This window comes from Suricata suricatta, chromosome 3 (genome assembly GCF_006229205.1).
Source record: "Suricata suricatta isolate VVHF042 chromosome 3, meerkat_22Aug2017_6uvM2_HiC, whole genome shotgun sequence".
NCBI classification, from domain to species: Eukaryota; Metazoa; Chordata; class Mammalia; order Carnivora; family Herpestidae; genus Suricata; species Suricata suricatta.
This window is the reverse complement of record NC_043702.1, coordinates 62,275,751-62,294,855: the sequence shown is the minus strand read 5'-3', so window position 1 is coordinate 62,294,855 and position 19,105 is coordinate 62,275,751.

Below are 19,105 nucleotides of genomic sequence, written 5' to 3'. Positions count from 1 at the left end.
CTATAATCAACAGTGTGCAGATCTTGATCCAGTAATTGCCCGATATGAATTTCATGGCATAATTAGCTCAATGTATTGCAACAATAGTCTAATGCATTTATGATGTTGAGCACTATCTTTCATGTTGCAGAAGTTCTCTTGTGTTCTGCAACTTCAAAGAGTTTCTTAGCTCTTGAAAATGACAGATTTGGCCATAGCTTAATATTCACTTAGAATTTGCATGTGACTTATTTCTATTTTGAACCTCCATCTTATGGTCCACTTTATGCTGCTTTGATTGAAAGCAATTTTGGAAATCACTTATATTTATTTCCATTGTCCCACTGACTCCCAAAATAGAACATAGCTCTCTGTCCCTATGATTTTAAGGCACTTCTGGAAAGTTCAAATCTCCAGGTATCTGCGAATTAATTTAGGCTACTACTTTCTTTCACTTTCTCTCTTGGATGTGAGTTTAAAAACAGTGACTTACTTGGGGAAAAGAGCTTGTGGCAAAGTCTAATGTCCTCAGTACACTGGGAAGAGCAAAGATATGAGTGTGAGGAAAAGGTGATGAAAAAGGAGAGGTAATATTTTCTTATATGGTGTTGAAAGGAACTTACCAGAAAAGAAGCCAGTTGCCTCAGTGACAGAAAATTTTCCATTATCTTCCAATATGTTAAATAATGTTCCAGGAGCTTCCCACTGATTCTAAAGGCAATGGAGGACTAGAGTTTGTAATTAATATTGGTTCCCTGACTTTGCCTCATAAACAGGACTGCTAATTTGCCAAAGATCACCACTGAAACCATTTTCCCAGTTTCTTTCTTTCTTCCTCTTTCTTTTCCATTCTTCTGAGTGAACAGATGCAGAATGCTTGACTGAGAGGTGAGGTTGCTGTGGTGGTTCTTACTCCGTTGGAGAGTAGTGTGTTTGTTTTTGAAAGTAGCATAGATACCACCTAACTTTTGGGTGCTATGTTTGCCTCTGGTTAGTCTTTCCCTGTAGGAATAAGATGCTTATGTTTGTTAAACAACTTTCTTTTCCAGAAAAAAAAAATTAGGAAAGAGACTCTGTGCCCTCTGGCTCAGGGATACTAGAAATGGAAAGAAAAAAAAAAAAAAGCTTAACTACAGCTCTGAAAAATATATGTAAAAGAAAAGGAAATTCGTAGTCTTATCAAATAAGGAAGTAATAAATAAGTCCCAGAAACTAACCTTTTGGGAGCTACCGTGCTTTCAAATATGGCCACACAAAAAGACAATTGCAAACTTATGTGAGGCGCAGAGCACCTTACCTGTGTAAATGAGGTGTTAGTGCTTAATCACTGCTGGTAAAATACAGCAATCTTTAAATCTAGTTTCTCCTTCCCCCAAATGGTTGGCATTATACTTATTACAAATAAACATTTATTAGATACCTTCTATTCCTAGAGTCATACTAGGTGCTATGCCAAATACAGAAAATGTTTAAGGCAGTTCCTCTGTTCATAAACACAGTATGTATATGAGAGGCGGATACTAGAAGGCATTAAGTTGCCAAATCAGGTAATAGCAAGAAGTACCATAGGATTTTGGAAAATGTAAAAGACTGCTACACGATAAAGCAACTAGGATGGTCTTTAGGGGGAAGTTGGGACAGAATGCCCTTATTTATATCCTCATTCATGTTCAAAGAATAAAGAATTTTAAATAGTTCCTGATGTACACCAAGATGTATCTGATAGCCTCTTCAACTCTGAAAATACACATTGATAATGGTGTTTGTCATTTTCAGTGGCTGTTGGCTTTATACACCACCTTTAGTTGAAACCGTCCCATGGACCTGATTGTGTCAAAACCCAATGTGTCTGGTAATAATGTTATTTCCCAATAGATACCAGTAATACTACATTATATGAAGTTAAAAGTGTGGACTAAAACCACTATTATAATCACAATACTTGTGTGAAGCAAAACATATTTATTCTTTAGAATTTGTCCTGAAGATTTAAAAGCCTATTAAATATAAGCTTGATGGGTTATCTCCTACAAGATTAGTCCCAGAAAATTGATATCTGGTTTCCCTTCATTCTTTAGAGCATAACTCCAAAATGAAGTTCTAGAATAAATGGAAGGTTTTTGCAGTAGTATAAAGGGCTGTTGGAAATTTATAAATGATTCAGAATTCACATATGAATTGCATTGTGAATTCTGCATTGGCATCATTATTCCGTTTGTTTCAAAGGACAGGATTAGTAACCAGCAATATCTTGGAGTTGTGTTAATGGCTTACTCACTGAAGCTCAATGTCAATGATATTCTACTTAAACTGGTGAACAAGGGATAGAAACCTGGATGTTTTGGCAAACTAGCAAATGGTAACTACAAAAAATAATAAGCAAAAATACTGTAAATTTGCTAGGTTAACTAAAAGTAATATGGGGCTCCTAATAAGTCTCAGGAGTAGCTGATTTAATATAAAGTATTCAATATCGAGTATAAAGTTACTAAGGATGGTATGGTTTTGTTTGTATAAAGATATTGGACAGTTAAAGAAAGCAAGGACAGATCCATAAAGCAGAAACATTCACTGCACAACATGAAATATTGTTAGAGTGTTTGAATAAGTATGAAATTTTTTAAAGTGTTTGAAATAGATGTAAATTACCTGATGCTCAGCCTGGTCATTGCAATCCGTCTGTTCCATGATGATTGGCCTTAGAAACCATATAAACCATTGTATCGTTGTTCTGGTAGCACACAGTCTCAGAACATGTATAGTCATTGCTCCAAAGCTGCTTCTTTGAAGACTAAGGATGCACACTGTTAAGTTGTACCTTCCCAAATCACTTTATTGCATGAAATAGAGAAAGCATAGGCATTGTTGTGGTAGCAAAGAGAAAGGGACATCATTTGATATTGGGGTATTATTGAAAGCAAGTGCCTTTTCCTAATTTCACCAACTAGACATACTTCGGTGCTAATTTTGGCTAATGTGAAATGATGAAATAACAGAGTCATTCAGAATTTACTGAGTAGAATAATATAATGCACTATAAGTAGGATATTGTTCTGGATACTGCTGTATAAGGGAAAAGAAGTAGAGATCAAAATTTTAGTCATTTGGTACTGTACTAGCTGATATGGTAGATCCTAAATATATGAAGCTATTTAAATTTAAAGTTAACTAACGTTCTAATTTAATTCTATTTAAATGAAAATTTAAATTAAATAAAAGTAGAAATTCTAATCTTTAACTGCATTAGTCACATGTATATACTCAATAGTCAAATAGATATTGGCTTCGGCATTGGATAGAGCAGAGTCTTCCATCATCACAAAAAGTTCTGTTGGATAGGTCTCTTACTCTAGAACTAAATGATTTTATATATGTGAAAAATACAGGGAATATAAAACAAATCAAATGCAAACAGGAGATAAATATTAGTATTTAATAGAAAAACAAAACTCTATAAATGAAATAAAAGGTTAGCCTTTCAAGCATTCATGTATTTAAAAGGATGCTCAAATATTCTTCCTGTCTCAGCATGTCAGAGGAATTCACAAAACTGATATAAATGAATATAAATACCCCCACCACAAATAGAGTTTCTAAATTTTACATGCATTTCTTCAAAAGGGGTGACCACATGATGGTTTGATGAGTTTTGGCACATCATCCTCTGATATGGACTGACTTGTGTTCCCCAAAATTCATACACTGAAGCCTTAACCTCAATGTTATGGTTTTGGGTAGTAATTAGACTATAAAGGTGGAGACTTCGTGATGGGATTAGTGACAGAAGAGACATAGGAAAATAACATGTTCTTTCTTTTTCTTCCTTCCTTTTGCTTTCCCCCCAATGATACTTTTCTTCATGTGAGGACACAGCAAGAGGGCAGCCGTCTGCAAGCCAGGAAGAAAGCTCTCACTAAGGACCAAATCTGGGGGCACCTGGCTAGCTCTGTCAGTAAAGCATGTGACCCTTAATCTTAGGGTCTTGAGTTCAAGCCCCACAATGGGTGAGGAAAGTACTTAAAAAAATAAATAAAAAGACCCAAATCTGCTGGTACCTTGATCTTACACTTCTCAGTCTCTAGATTTGTGAGATATGAATGCTTGGTGTTCAAACCACTTTGTCTGTGGTATTTTATTATGGCAGTCTGAGCCAACAAAGACAACCTCTATTTGGTGTACAGGTTGATGAAGTGTGGTAAATAGTCAGGATTTCTTCTGAGACAAGATGTGATGTTGTACCACTTCCTATCTTTAGTGCGGAGGAAAAGGGTTCTTTCTCCTTCACTTGATGCCAAATAAGGGAGAATTCCAAAGAAACCTTGGGCATGTTTCACTCGAGTCTCCTGGGGACTGGGAGATGAGGTTATGGGTATCTGATTTATGCCTATAAAAGTGTAAAAGTCAGTGACTGGCAGGTGGGCATGGCAGCTCAGCTCTGAGAGCAGAGCTAAGAACACCACTCTAGGAATGACCTCTTTCCACAGCTTGGAACCTGATGTGGATTCTACAGAAGAGAGCCAGGCTTAGGTCATCTTGCAGTGGACAAACTGACAAAACAGGACAGAGGAAAGACACAGAATCATCATCCAGGAAAGTCTTGCCCATGTCAGAAGATTGCAGCTGGAAAATCTCCAGAACAGGAGTCTGAAATCCCTTAGAAGTGTCCCAGAAGAAAAAAAAAAGCATTTGGATAACCAAATATTAGGTTATATCTTTACCAGTCAAGTAAGACCTGTTTTCTTTTTGCTTCTCCTTTCTCTCCCCACTCCAACCTGAGGAATCAAGAGGCAGCACTGTGAATGGAAGATAAGCCTAAAAGAGTCAGAGGTGGGGAGTAAAAAAGTTGACTGTAGCCCTGGGTCATATTGGGGTATTGAGTCCAGAATTCAGTTAGGAGAAAGAGAAATCTTCAGCTGAATGAGTGATTACATTAAACTGGGTTAATCTTTAAAATACCAGAAACAACTATAAAACGAAGAAAGGAAGAAAGATATTGTAGATATTATATAATTTATTTATTTATGCTTTCTGCTCACAACTTACCAGAACCAGTTTTTGTAATAAATCTGATATATATAACAAAAGTATTTCTCCCTAGTGCAATTAAAAATTTTAAATCCTTTAAAGAATCTTTTAAAAGTTCACATGTTATATTGTCAAATACAAGCTGAGGATTTCCATTGACATTAACAAGCCATATATTTCCATTCAGAGTTTGTCATCATCAATTTTTGCAGCAATTAGCAATTACCAATCCAAAGAAGTGTTATGAATAACCTAGGAACCAACATTTTACTACATGTTAACTTTTAATTTTTGAACTTAGGTTTCCAAATTTACAGATTGGCAATGATAGCCTCTAGAACAATATCCCCCTTCCTTAAAACAGAGAAGTATCATTTATTTATTTTGCTATCCCTAGTGCCAAGAACAATGCCTGGCACATAAGAGATATTCAGTAAACATCGAATGAATGTCTTCTCTGCCTAGTTTATAAGAATACTGTGATGATCAGATGAGGTGGTAGACATGACATGTTTTAAACACAACACCAAAGCTAATGGTATACACGAAGTGTCTTTATGCAGGATGGAAGTAATTTGAAATGTCCAGATGCCATATTTCCCAGACACATTTGGTATCTAATCATTTAACTACAATTTATTAAGTGCCTAATAGCTTAAGCGTTTCATTTTGACATGTCTATTCCAGTGTGTCTTGAGTACTACACGTGCTATAAGTGTAAGGATCTTAAAAGATGCCAAAGAGGTAACGAAAACAAATTTTGGCACGAAAATGTTTTCTTAAGAATAAACTATAAGGGAATTTGGGATAAGTTTCATGCTACAAAATGAGGAAAGGTGCCAGAAGACCTGGTTTTTTTTATAGGCATCTAAAAATGATGGTGACAATAATGTAATTCTAGATCAGTGGACTGGCAGACTAGCGTAATATACAAGGAAGCGCAGATGCCAGAGCTTCATTGATCACTGAAATGCCACCTGCTAAAATGCCAGAAGGAAGACATAATTAAAATTATGTAACCCAAGGAAGAGTTTCTTTTTTTTAACTTGAAACTTTCAGAAGTGTTCTCTACAGTAATGTGCATGTGCGTGCGCGTATGTGTGTAGTGATTTCCAAAATGATGAGCAAAAATAGTTTGCAAGCCATATTTAGACAGAGGCAAGACTGTGAGTCCTAGGGCTCTCATCCTCTGCTCATTTTTTCTGTAGCTGACAATGAAAATACACACTTTTGTAACAGCCTTTCCCTTTTATAGCCAAGGGGGTTGTTATGAAGGATTGCAGACTTATAGCAATAATAGAAGACTTACATATACTACACCTGATTTCCAACAGTAGGCAGACAAATGAAATTTGAAAGTATCCTGTTTAGATTCTGTGCCTTGGGGTGAGCATAGGAGAAGAAGAGAATTCTTTTCCCATCATTTTGAAGTCAACATTACATTTTAACCAAATGCACACACATATGCCTACACTTCTTTCCCCAGCTGCTCCTTCTGGTTAATTTGTTTACTTCTACAAGCTACATCTTGCCAGTGGTTTTATCAGCCTCTCCTGCTACTATAAATCTACCCTATTACTTAATATGCTGCACTAAATAATTTGTATTTGTGACTAAACAATACTGGCAACTGCTCTCAATGATAAGCACTTGACAAAGTCTGCGGTCTATTTGTCCATGGCAGACAGATCCCTGCTGTTTGTGTCCTATATTGAGTGCAAATCCAAAACCATGAGCCTTACACATTCTGTTGGCAGTTTCCACTTACATGTTAAACTATAGGGGAAAGCCACAACTGCTTTGGTTATTTTGTATATGATTAATACTCTTTTTATATTTTTTGAAGTAATGCAGTGACAAATTGCATAAAATAATCAAGAGATTCTGCAGAGGTTTAAATATCCACCAAAGATTATTTAAAAATGAATCCCACCAAAGGAAAAGAAAAACACCTATTTAAAAGAAGCGATCACATCCAAATCATATGAGTTTAAAGGATTAGGAATAGTGTAAAGTAATATAGTTGGGAAAAATTACTTTTTCATACTTCTATAGATGACATGTAATTCTCCAGCTGCATGCTGTGTGGACCACTGCCAGACATGGGTCACCAGAATTAACTCCTCTGGCAAATTAGTGTGGGAATAAGAGAATTGCTATGCCGCACAGTCTTTTACTTGATATTCAATGCCAGATTTTCTCAGTTTCCTTTTTTTTTTCTTTTCATTCTACATTTATGCACACAAATGTACATTTGTATCTGAGTACCAAAGCTGTAATGATTCAGTGACTTTGTACATGATTTAAATGCACTAATTTTGTGATTATGATCACAGTAGATGCATGTGAAAAAACAGAGGCACTCAGAAAACTGTGTCCATTGAATTTAAATGAAATAAGAGTTCCTATTTAAAAGCTGAACTGATTAAATATTATTCTGACATGAAGCATAATATACCATTTGTTGCTGCTTTGAGACACCTTTTCTTCATCCCGTCAGTAATTTGTCAAGCTAAGACATGTCACCTGTAACCTCAGAGCAACAATACAGGGATAATCTCTTGTGGCGTACAAGAGCAGTAGTCCTCAAATAAAACGCACATATCAAACTAATACAATAGAAATGAAGCAACTTGAACTGTGGTTGAATATGATCTCTAATCATTATCAGGATGATATACACTAGATTCGTTACCTCTGCAGTAGAATCTTTTCTGAAAAATCAGGTTCATAGTTTGTTGACCCACTGGAGTGCTGATGGAAATCTGAATCCTGAGGTGCACTCAGGATTTGTTTGTCATCATTTCAGGTTAGAATGGACACAGTGACATAGGGTCTATTGCGGTCATCTTCACATTCCCAGTGCCTAGCACACTGACTGGGACATAGAAAATCTTAAAAATGATTGAACGTAGGATGGATGGATGAGTGAATGAGTATAATAATTTTCACAGATTTACACAGTGACAAACAACTTTTCAAAATGGCATAGCGTTATCCAGTTAAGGTGAAGTTATGTATACCTGTGACACTGCATTCCACTCTTATCTGTATCGATATACACGTCTCTATGTCTGTATCTGCCTCCAAGAGAAGTATATGGTTATATACAGCACAATATGTATGTATTATGTTCACTTTAGTATTTTTTAATATATCCCCAAAGAGGATTCAACCTAAATTTTTTTCACTAGTAGAATGGATAAAACAGTATGGTATGCTCATCTGTAGTGTATTATACATCAATTAAAATAGAAGGTCTTTCATGGCTCAAATTTCTAAACATTATATTGATTAAAATTGAAAATCAAAAAGGAACACAAAGTGCAATTCCATTTGTACAAAGTTCAAAGATAGGCAAAACTAAACTATGTTGTTTAGGTAAAGTAAATAGGGGTACCGTGATTAAGATAAGGAAATTAGTGCTATAAAGTCAGGGCAGTGGTTCTGTTTATGGGAAATAAAGAGCTATGGTTAGAAAAATTTGCATGACTTGTGGAGGGGATCTGGGTGTAATGATGTTCTACTTCTTGACCTGATTGATTGTTATAATAATATTGATTAAACTTTCTATGAAGGTTTGTGTATGCTCTATAAGTATATTTCAAAAAGGAAAAGTAGAAAATTCAATTTATATCTACCATTAAAACAGTTGGACAGTATATTGATCATGAACTTCTTGTGCGAGGAGCTACTGGCAAAAAGCATTTTTTTCTCAACCTCATTGAGATAAAATTGACATACAACATTGTATAAGTTTAAAGTATGCAACATAATGATTTGATATAGGTATATGTTGTGAAATGTTTACCACAGTAAGTTTAGTTGAAGCATCCTTCACCTCACATAGTTACAATTTTTTATGTGTGATAAGAGCTTTTAAGACCTTACCTCTTAGCAACTTTCAAGTATACAATATGGTATTGTTAACTACAATATATCACTAACAACAGATCTCTAATAATTTTCTTCTGATAACCAGTATTATACTTATCAAGTCATCCTGATCCCCTATAATTTTGGAATCATAAAATATTAATGTCAGCTGTCAAGTAGTCCAATCCTTTATATCACCATCCAGATGAAGCCATCAAGGTCAAAGGGAATTAACTAAATTTAGGTAAATCTTAGTTAAAGGCGAGAAATGCCAGTCCTGTTTCTCTCTAATACTCAGCATATTGTCTCTAAATTTCTCTCCAGTCAAGAAAGTTAAGGAAATAATGTTCATTCCTTTATCCTGGTGTGTTTTCAGGTTTCTCTTCTTAAAGGCCATTGGCTATTCATGTCATAATATATTTTTCTAACTTTCTCTCCTGTCATTTAGCTGCAGTAGAGTGACAGAGACGGGGCTGTGACTTAATAGTATTAATTGACCCTGATATGAGCTAAATTGTGTGCAGAATAAATCATTAGTGTCTTATGCAGAGGGAGTTCAGGTGAAGATTGTGATGAAAGATTGAGATTGATGCAGAAGTTCTTGAAAGCCAGTTAAACTAAGAACATAGTTTAGATTAGATTAGAGATTAGACCCCACTATCTTCCTTCTTAACAACTTCTTAAAAGTGAAAATTTTATCAAAAAAATTTTATGAGGCTACAGATTGACCTTAACCTGAAGAGTTTAGCTTTTTCTTTTTTAGTGTGAATTTTTACTTTTTTTTGAATCCCAAAAAATATATAATATGACATTATAAATGTTAACATTTATAAAAGGCATATACCATAGAAACTATAAACAAAAATGTCATTTTCCACTGCAGTAGCTCCTCTAGAGTTTCTATAAATAAATAAGTAAGAGTTTAGGCTTGAAACTTTAAGCACTTTGGAAGTTTTTATAAACGCCTTTACATAACATTAATTAATCTTTAAATTCAGCTATCTAAAGAAAACTAAAATTTAAAATTGCACTGTAAACTGCCCGAGACCCTATTTATTCCAGTATTTTTTGCAAACTGGAAAACATATAAGATATTTTGTATAAGACAGTGGATCTTAATTTTCTTTAAAGAGAATTATGGGCACCAGGAAGTGGAGAGCACCACAGTAACTACATTTTCCAATCTCACATCTCTACAAGAGCTCAAGGACCAATGGCAGATTATCCTGATAACACGAATGGGAAAACAGATTTTATCTGTAACCCTTCATCCAAGGAATATGCTCTTTCTGCTTAATAGAAGTGGTCCAGATTTCAGACATAATACCCTAGAATTATTCTGGAAGTAGAGCTGGAAAGACTAGAAAGGTTATAATGAGTTTGCAAGACATGTTTGTTCTACACATATAAGCAACCAATATTTTCTTGACTAATGGTAAAATGCACATTAACTGAGAACATGATGTGATCATTATTATTCAGTTCTCCATGTGCTGTAACCACTTTTTAAAATTAAAATAAAAAAGAAAACAAATGAAGGGAAACAAGGAAGGCCTGAAGATCATGTTTCAAAATTCAGAGCCCAGAACTGAAAATGCATAAATTAATAATAGTAACAACTATTTACCAAGGACTTAGACTAATAAAGCACTTCACAGTAAATTATTGGTTATTCCTCACAACTACATTAAGATGTATAATGCATCTTGCAGGAAAGAGAAATTTGATAGAACAGATTTTAATTCAGCCTTCAGGATATTCAATAGAAAGATCATTTGAATATCATTTAAAGAATATACTTCAAACCTGAATATAATATCATTCTAACTCTGAATTCTTCATCTTTCATTCATATCACTTTATTTGCATGTTTTCTTTTTGGTTTCTGTATTGATTTTTGTTGGGTTGATTGGTTAGTTTGAATTATAACTGGATTCAAAAGGAGCTTGAAGCAACATACATATCTATAGGTCTACAAACTCAGGTTTGCAATAATGTCAGGGGCAGTACCCACCTTGTTTTCCTTGGTTTCATTGGCCATCCTCTGGTTTCCCTGTCCCCCACCTCGTTCAATCACAAAAGCCTTCTTCCTTCTCTTTCCCTCTTCTACAAACCCCTTTGCAATTTTTTAAGTATATAGGCATTCGGAAAACAGAAACAAGAAATACTTGCGTGTTATTTTTGTTTCATGGCTGCTCCTTATAATATCTCACCTACAATACAAAGCTGAAAATAAATGACAACTAAAGAATAGGTGGTTGTGTAAGACGGCAAAGCAATTTGGTGCAAGAACATAATTCTTTGACTTAATTTATAAATATATGTATTTATCTCCATGCCATCTCATTCTAAAATGCATTTGGGGAGTTTATACAAATACTATATACCATAAAAGATAAAGTACATAATAATGGAAATTGGAGTGTGAGAATGGGGATTTTAGAAAATAGTATAAAGCCAAGGTTAAGATTAGCACCCAACATTGCATGCTAAAACTTAGCTCAGAATTTCTCCCTGAGTTTGTTAGTCAAGAACTCAAATGGAAACACAAACATTTAGCTATTTTATAGTGTCTCAAAGATGAAGAATGCACCAAGTGTCTAGCAAAACATAGCTTACCTGTCCTTGAGACCTGAGAGAAATTTCTTCCCTGGATCTACATAACAGAGAAACTTTCTCAAATAGTGAATAATACTCTCTGCTTAACACACACACACTTAAATGTCGTATGCGTTTCTGATGAAAGTAAGGCCAATGTTGTGATTAAGAAAGTGGAGACTTAGGGGAGGAAGAGACTAGGTTTGGATTTCAGCTCTGTCACTTCCACCAGTGTGACTTCAGTTAAGTACTTCCTGTGGAAAGCCTCAGTTTCCTCTGAGGAAAGCGTCCAGTATATAAGACTGTGAACATGAATAATTTCTGTAAAGATGTTGCCTGACCAGTATAAAAAGACAACTTACGTTAACTTCTGATATTGTCATTAGTTTTCAAAATCAGTTATTCAACACATATTTATTGAATGCTTACTATATGCAAGGCACCATTCTAGACACTGGGGATGCAACAGTGAACAGAACAGATCAAAATCCCTGCCTGCTGAGAGTCTGAATTAAACTAGGAAGAGGCAGACAATAATCAAAATATTAAAGTAAAATGCATAGCATTGTAGGAGACCATAAATATAGGGGAAAAATAGGTATGAAGGCAAATATTGTCCAAGGTAAGTGTGGATAGCCTCAGTTTTAAATAAGGTTGCTGGTAGAGGCCTCTCCTGATGGGTTAGTGAGAAGGCATGAGTATATGTGAAGGAAAGCAGGCCGGGCAGAGGGAGCAGAATGGCTGTTCGTAAGCGTTTGAGGAATAACAAGGGGACTGGTTTGTCTGAAGCAAAGGAATGAGGAAGAGAGTGACAGAAGATGAGGCCGGGGAGCTAACGAGGGGCCAGACCCAGTAGGACCTTGTAAATGTCATCTTGCTTTCTGCATGTGAGGGGGCTACCAGAGAACTGGAGCAGAGGAGTGATGTGATCTCACCTTCTAACGAGGCCATCTGATTCCTCTTGTCAGGAGGCTTTCAGGTTTACCCAGGTGAGTAGTAATCCTAGCTTGCAACATGGTGGTAGAAGTTGAGGTGGTGAAAACTGGTCATCATCTGAATTATTTTTTTTTTGAGATTAGAGGCAACAAAATGTGATGAAGGATTTTGTGGGACATCAAAGGAAAAGAATAGGCAGTGATGGCCCCAAAGTTTTTGATCTCAGCAAATGGGAGGATTGAGGTGATGCCAAGTAGGTAAAGGCAGAGGGGTACTAGGGGAAGACTGCGGGAGTACCAGTCTCAGGGAGAGTAATACCAGCATCAGCACTATCACTGTTGTCGTTAATAGTGCTTTCTTGGGAGCAAAGTGATGGCACATCCCCAAAATGTAACTCAGAGGAAGCACTTCAGTGAAGATCTGAGAGAATGTAGTATAAGTCCGCAGCTTTTTGATGGTCTAACTAATGCAAGGGTAAAATTTAGGATATTAGGAGGAATTAATGAACCACTTATCCTTTAGGCAACTTTCCCAGTCACTTCTTACAACAGCAATGTTGAAAATACTTGGACAACAGAGAATTCTTTGGCATGAAACTGTCATGTTCTTTACACTACTGCCTAGGGAAAACACATGTGCTTTGATAGCTAGTGGATAGCATAATTAATGATGTAAAAGGAAAATGAAAGGAAGAGTTGCAATTGAAGAGATAATCATTCCACCTTCACAAGGAGGAAGGTGAGGGAATAAATGGTTGGCATAAACATTTTCCTCAGAAAACAACACACATAGAAAAACAAAGGCCCTCAAATTCTTTTCCATGGGACATTGCTCTAATAACTTGGACCTGGCAAAATTTCAAAGCCGTATTACCAATCACCTAACATGGAAAATTTTCATTAATGGGCCCATGACAGCTTTAATTTTAAAGTAATATAAATTCCTTATGAATTCAGCAGGACTAATTAAGTTGCAAAAATGCATCTCTGAGTAGCTAAGTGGATTAACCTATAAGATGTTATGTTCACTAGACAATTAAGTGTTGTAGGATATCTCCCTCAAATAGAGATTTTTTTTTTGCTTTTAGAATATTAGTCCTTAAGTCATTTTTCCTGACAATAATTAAATATCATGTTTAGTCTCTATTGAGACTTTCTTACTTTGAGAAAATAAAAGCACATCAGTGGCAACTTACTATTGGTAGAGGTGTTTGCATTGAAATCTTCAAAAGCACTTTGAAGCCCACCTGTTAAGAAAAGATGAGTAAAGAACACTGCTTTTACAGAGCACTTAAAATTATTATCTAAAATGTGGCCATTATTTCTGGAAAAGTTGATTGCTTGAGAATTTGGGGACGGGGGTATCCCCTTCCATCTAAGAAAATATCTAGAAAATATAAAAATAGAGGGAATTCTGGAACAATACTGGAAACTAAGGAATAAACCGATAAAACTGCCACTAACTTAAAATAATTTCTACTACAATCAGTGTGAATGGGGCATGAATACATGTAAATCACTGGCTCCAAAGAAAAAGATTTTCTCATAGGAATTATGCAGTTGATATCCTGGAGAACATAACCTTTACTGGATTTGGAGACGTAAATGGATAAACTGACCAGGCAAACCCCAGGTAGGCCCTATTGAGTTACATGGATCCCCTCTGTCATGTCATAAGGGCACTGGAGCTGGAAACTCAGGTAAAAGGAGCAGAAAGGCTACAGTAACAGTTCCCCCAACACTCCAGTCACTTCCGAGATGAAGCTGAATTGGGGCTTTAGTAGCTGTTGATCTAGAATAGTCGTATCCTGATACTGAGTGGGAGGCTTTGTTGGCTGGAAAGTTAGTAAGACTGGGCCAAAGAAATAAGACTATTGGTGCACCTGAAGGAAGGCTGGCTCTCACCAAATCTAGCTACTGACCCAGAGGCTCAGGTCATGATTGTACAGTTTGTGGGTTCGAGCCCCACGTCAGCCTCTGTGCTGACAGCATGGAGCCTGCTTGGGATTCTCTTTCTTACTCTTTCTCTCTGCCCCTCCCCTGCTGGTGATCTCTTTCAAAATAAACATAAAATTTTTTTTCAATTAAAAAAAAAACAGAGGAGAAAGCATGCAGAAATGAAGTTAGCCTGCTTAGATCACAGCCTTAGTGGCCCCAGTCTCCTTACACACTGTCAGCCCATTAGCAGCATGCCCTCCAGTTTGAGCTCTAAAAGAATTCCTCTAACAGTAAGTGGAAAATGGGGAGGCTTAAGAAGAAGCCCCTTGCCCTGTTTTCGTGGCAAGTAATAGACATAGATGGGCTTGCCATCTTTGAAAAACAAAGAAATTCAAAGAGAGGGCTATGAAAAGATTTTATAAGAAAATTGAACACAAAGCATTCAAGATGCAAAGGAAAAAATTTTTAAGAAATAGACTTTATTTTTTAAAGCAGCAAAATTGAGCAGAAAGTATAGAAGATTCCCATATACTTCTGGCCTCCACACATGCATTGCCCCCACCCCCTGCATTAACAACACTCCCCACCAGTTTGGTACATTTGTGACATTCAGTGAACCTACAACGACACATCATTATTGCCCAAGATCCATAGTTTGCATTACATTTTACTCTTAGTGTTGTATAGTCTACAGGTTTAGAGAAATGTATAATGAATAACATGTATCTATCATTACGGTTCCACAGAGCATTTCCACTGTCTTAAAAGTCCTCTGTGCTCTGCCTATTCGTTCCTCCCCACACCCCTGCATCTCCTGACAACCAGTGATCTTTTACCATCTCCATAGTTTTGCCCTTTCCAGAATGTCATAAAGTTGGAACCGTGTAGTTTGTCGCCTTTTCAGATTGGGTTCCTTCAATTACCAAAATGAGTTTAAACTTCCTCCATGTATTTTTGTGGCTTGATAGCTCATTTATTGTTAGAGCTGCATAATACTTTATTGTCTGGTTGCCCCACAGTTTATGCATTCACCTATGGAAAGGCATTCCTGGTTCCTTCCAGGTTTGGGCAATTATGAATAAAGGTGCTATAAGCATCCAGAAGCGTATACTTGAAAAACATTTTATATATACAGCAAGAAATTTCAGATACAATTTGCTTTGTCCTTTTGACACAGGACGAAAACAGACTATATGAGGCAAGAGATAAAAGGTGAAAGAAGAGAGAGAAGAGCAGATGTTTGAAGAGAGATCAGTAATATAAGGGAGTAAGGTTATGAAGTTATAGAAGAATTTTAAAGTGTTCTAAAAACCAATTAAGAGCAGGGACTATACAACAGGCAGCTGAATATTATAGATCTCAGAATGCAGATGATAATAAAAACAAACATTTAACTGAACAGAAGAAAATGAGTGATGTGGAAAACAGTATAGAATTGCTGAAGAAATCAGAACATTTTAAAAATGATGCTCAGGTGCTTGGGTGGTTCAATTGGTTAAGCATTTAACTCTTGAGTTCTGCTCAGGTCATAATGTCACAGTTTGTGGGATAAAGAGCCCTGAGTTGAGCTTGGTGCTGACAGTGTGGAGCTTGCTTTGGATTCTTTCTCTCCCGCCCCTCTCCCATTCTCTCTCTCTGTCTCAGAACAGATAAATTAAATTTAAATAATACTAAAACACAGAGTATTTTATATTCCATAGCTAAGGATATAATTGGATAGTTAACAAAATTTATAGAATTCATTTTAAAAGACTAAGACATGGTTATAGTAAAGCTATTGAAACTTAAGCAAAGAAATCCAACAAGCATTCCGGCAAGAAATAGTGAATAAATAATACTTTTCTTGCCAAGGCAAACAGTATATTTAGATCTGTCTTCTACAGTTATAGAAAAGAGTAAACAATAACTAGCCTTTTTTTCCCTTCTTGTACCATTATGGAAATTTTCTAATATATATAAATGTGGGGAAACTTGTACAATAAACTGGTACGTACTCTCCCCCAGGCTCCACATTTGTCAACTCATGCTGACCTGGTTTTGTCTATATCTCCACGCATTCCCCCTTACCCCAATCTTGGAAGCAATTCTAAGACAATGTATCACTTTGTTCATAAATACATCATTACATATCTCTAAATTATAAGTATTGTTTTTTTAAAAACAGAATAGTTATAAATCATTACCATAGCTAAAGTATACCTTTATATCATTTAATCTTCAAATTATAAGTATTCATTTTTAAAAATGAAATAGTTTAAAATCATTATTATACCTAAAAAATACCTTTATAATATCATTTAATAGCCAGTGTATAAATCTTCCCCAATTTTATAAATTTGCTTTTGGTTTGTTCAAATCAGGATCCCTAATATATTCACAGATTTTTGGTTTAGTCTCTAAAGTGTAATTTAACCTATAAATGTTTTCCCATTAGTTTTTCTTATAATTTATTTTTTGAGGAAATTGTTATTTCTCCATCCTAAAGACTTGAGGGAAAACACTATGATTTAAAAACTGTAAATTTAGCTAATTTATTTGCCCATGAGTTTAGAAAATATACCATCTATGTACCTTTCCTGAAGTGCAAGCCAACAACAAAATCTCTAAAAATTACAAATCTACCTTACCGAGTAGAGTGAAAATATCATGGCTGGTTTTTAAAATCAAAAATACACAATGTCTGAGTCTGTAATCCTAGATGATTTCAGTAAAACTATATGAAAGTGATCTTTTCTTTTGTAGTGGCTAGTTAACACATTTCTCCTTCATGCTTAAAGTGGATAATTAGAAAGCAAAATTTAAGAAACTGAAAGCAATGTTAAGAGATACATACTTTTTAAAAAGTTTTTTCAAAAACTTTTGTTTAATGTTAATCACAGGTACAAATATACAGAAGAGGGTTTATTTTAGTTGTTTACTACTTTACTAAATTCTGGACCCAACATTTCCAAGAATACATATTTTGATCCTACATTTTTTTTCAATAAAAAATCATTTGGCAAAGATATGAGTTTTTTGTTTTGGTTAGTTCCAGTAGTTTATTTTTGCTTTCTTTCCCTGGTCTTGAGGAGACATGTCCATAAATATGTTGCTCAGGCTGGTGTCCAGGGGATTACCACCTATGTTTTCTTTTAGGAGTTTACCTCTCACATTTAGGTCTTTAATCTATTTTGAGTTTATTTTTGCCTCTGGTGTAAGAAAACTTTGGTCCAGTTTCTTTCATATATAGATGTCCAATTTTTCCAGCACCATTTGTTGAAGAAACTGTCTTTTTCTTATTGTATATTCTTGCCTCCTTTGTCAAAGATTAATTGGCCATTTAAGTATGGGTTCATGTCTGAGCTTTTCATCCTTTCTGTTGATTTACATGTCCGTTTTTGTTCCTGTACCATACTGTTTTGATTACTATAGCTCTCCAGTATAGTTTGAAATGTGGGTTTTGATAACACCAACTATGTTCTTCTTTCTATAGATTGTTTTGACTATTCAAGGTTTTTTGTGGTTTCATACATATTTTAAGATTATTTGTTCTACTTCTGTGAAAAATACCATTGGTATTTTGATAAGGGTTTCTTTGGGTAGTATGGACATTTTAAGAATTTTAATTATTCCAGGGGCACCTGGAAGGCTCAGTTGATTAAACATCCGACTTCAGCTCTGGTCATGATCTCACGGTTTGTGAGTTTGAGCCCTGTGTTAGGCTCTGTGCAGACAGCATGGAGCCCAGAGCCTGCTTCAGATTCTGTATCTCCTTCTCTCTCTGCCCTTCCCCTGTTCACACTCTTGTCTCTCTTTGTCTCAAAAATAAACATTTGTTGGTGTTATCTTCAGTTTCTCCCATCAGTGTTTTACAGTTTTCAGAGTATAGGTCTTTCATCTCCTTGGTTAAATTTATTCCTAAATATTTTATTTTTTTGGTATAATTATAAATTGATTTTTTCCTAATTTCTCTTTCTTCTGTGTTGTTATTAGTTTAAGAAAATAACAGATTTTATATATTAACTTTGTATCCTACAACTTTACCAAATTCGTTTATTAGTTCTACTAATTTTGGTGGAGTCTTTAGGGTTTTCTGTATACAGTGTCATGTCATCTGCAAGTAGTGAAAATTTTACTTCTTCCTTACCAATTTGGATGCCTTCTCTTTCTAGTTTGATTGCTGTAGCAAACGCTTTCAGGACTATGTTGAATATGTAAGTAGTAAGAGTGGGTATCCTTGTCTCAGTCCTGATTTTAGGGGCAAAGCCTTCGGTTTTTCACGATTGAGTATGATGTTCGCTGTGGATTTAATATACATGGCCTTTATTATCTGAAGTATGTTCCCTCTACCCTCGCTTTTTTAAGTTTTTTTTTTATCATAAATAGATGTATTTTGTCAAATGCTTTTTCTGCATCTGTTGAAATGATCATATTTTTTTTCATCTTTCCTCTTGTTCAGTTTCCTCCATTGATTTGTGAACATTGAATCATCCTTATATCCCTGGAATAAATTGTACTCGACTTTGGTGAATGGTTTTTTTAAATGTACCATTGAATTTGGCTTGCTAATGTTATGTTGCAGATTTTTGCATCTGTTATCAGGGTCATTGGCCTATAGTTTTCTGTTTTATAGCGCCTTTGTTTGGTTTTGCTATCAATGTAATGCTGGCCTCATAGAATGGATTTATAAATTTTCCTTCCTCTTCTATTTTTTGGAATAGTTTAAAAATAATAAGTTTTAACTCTTTTTTTTTTAAACATTTGGTAGAATTTAC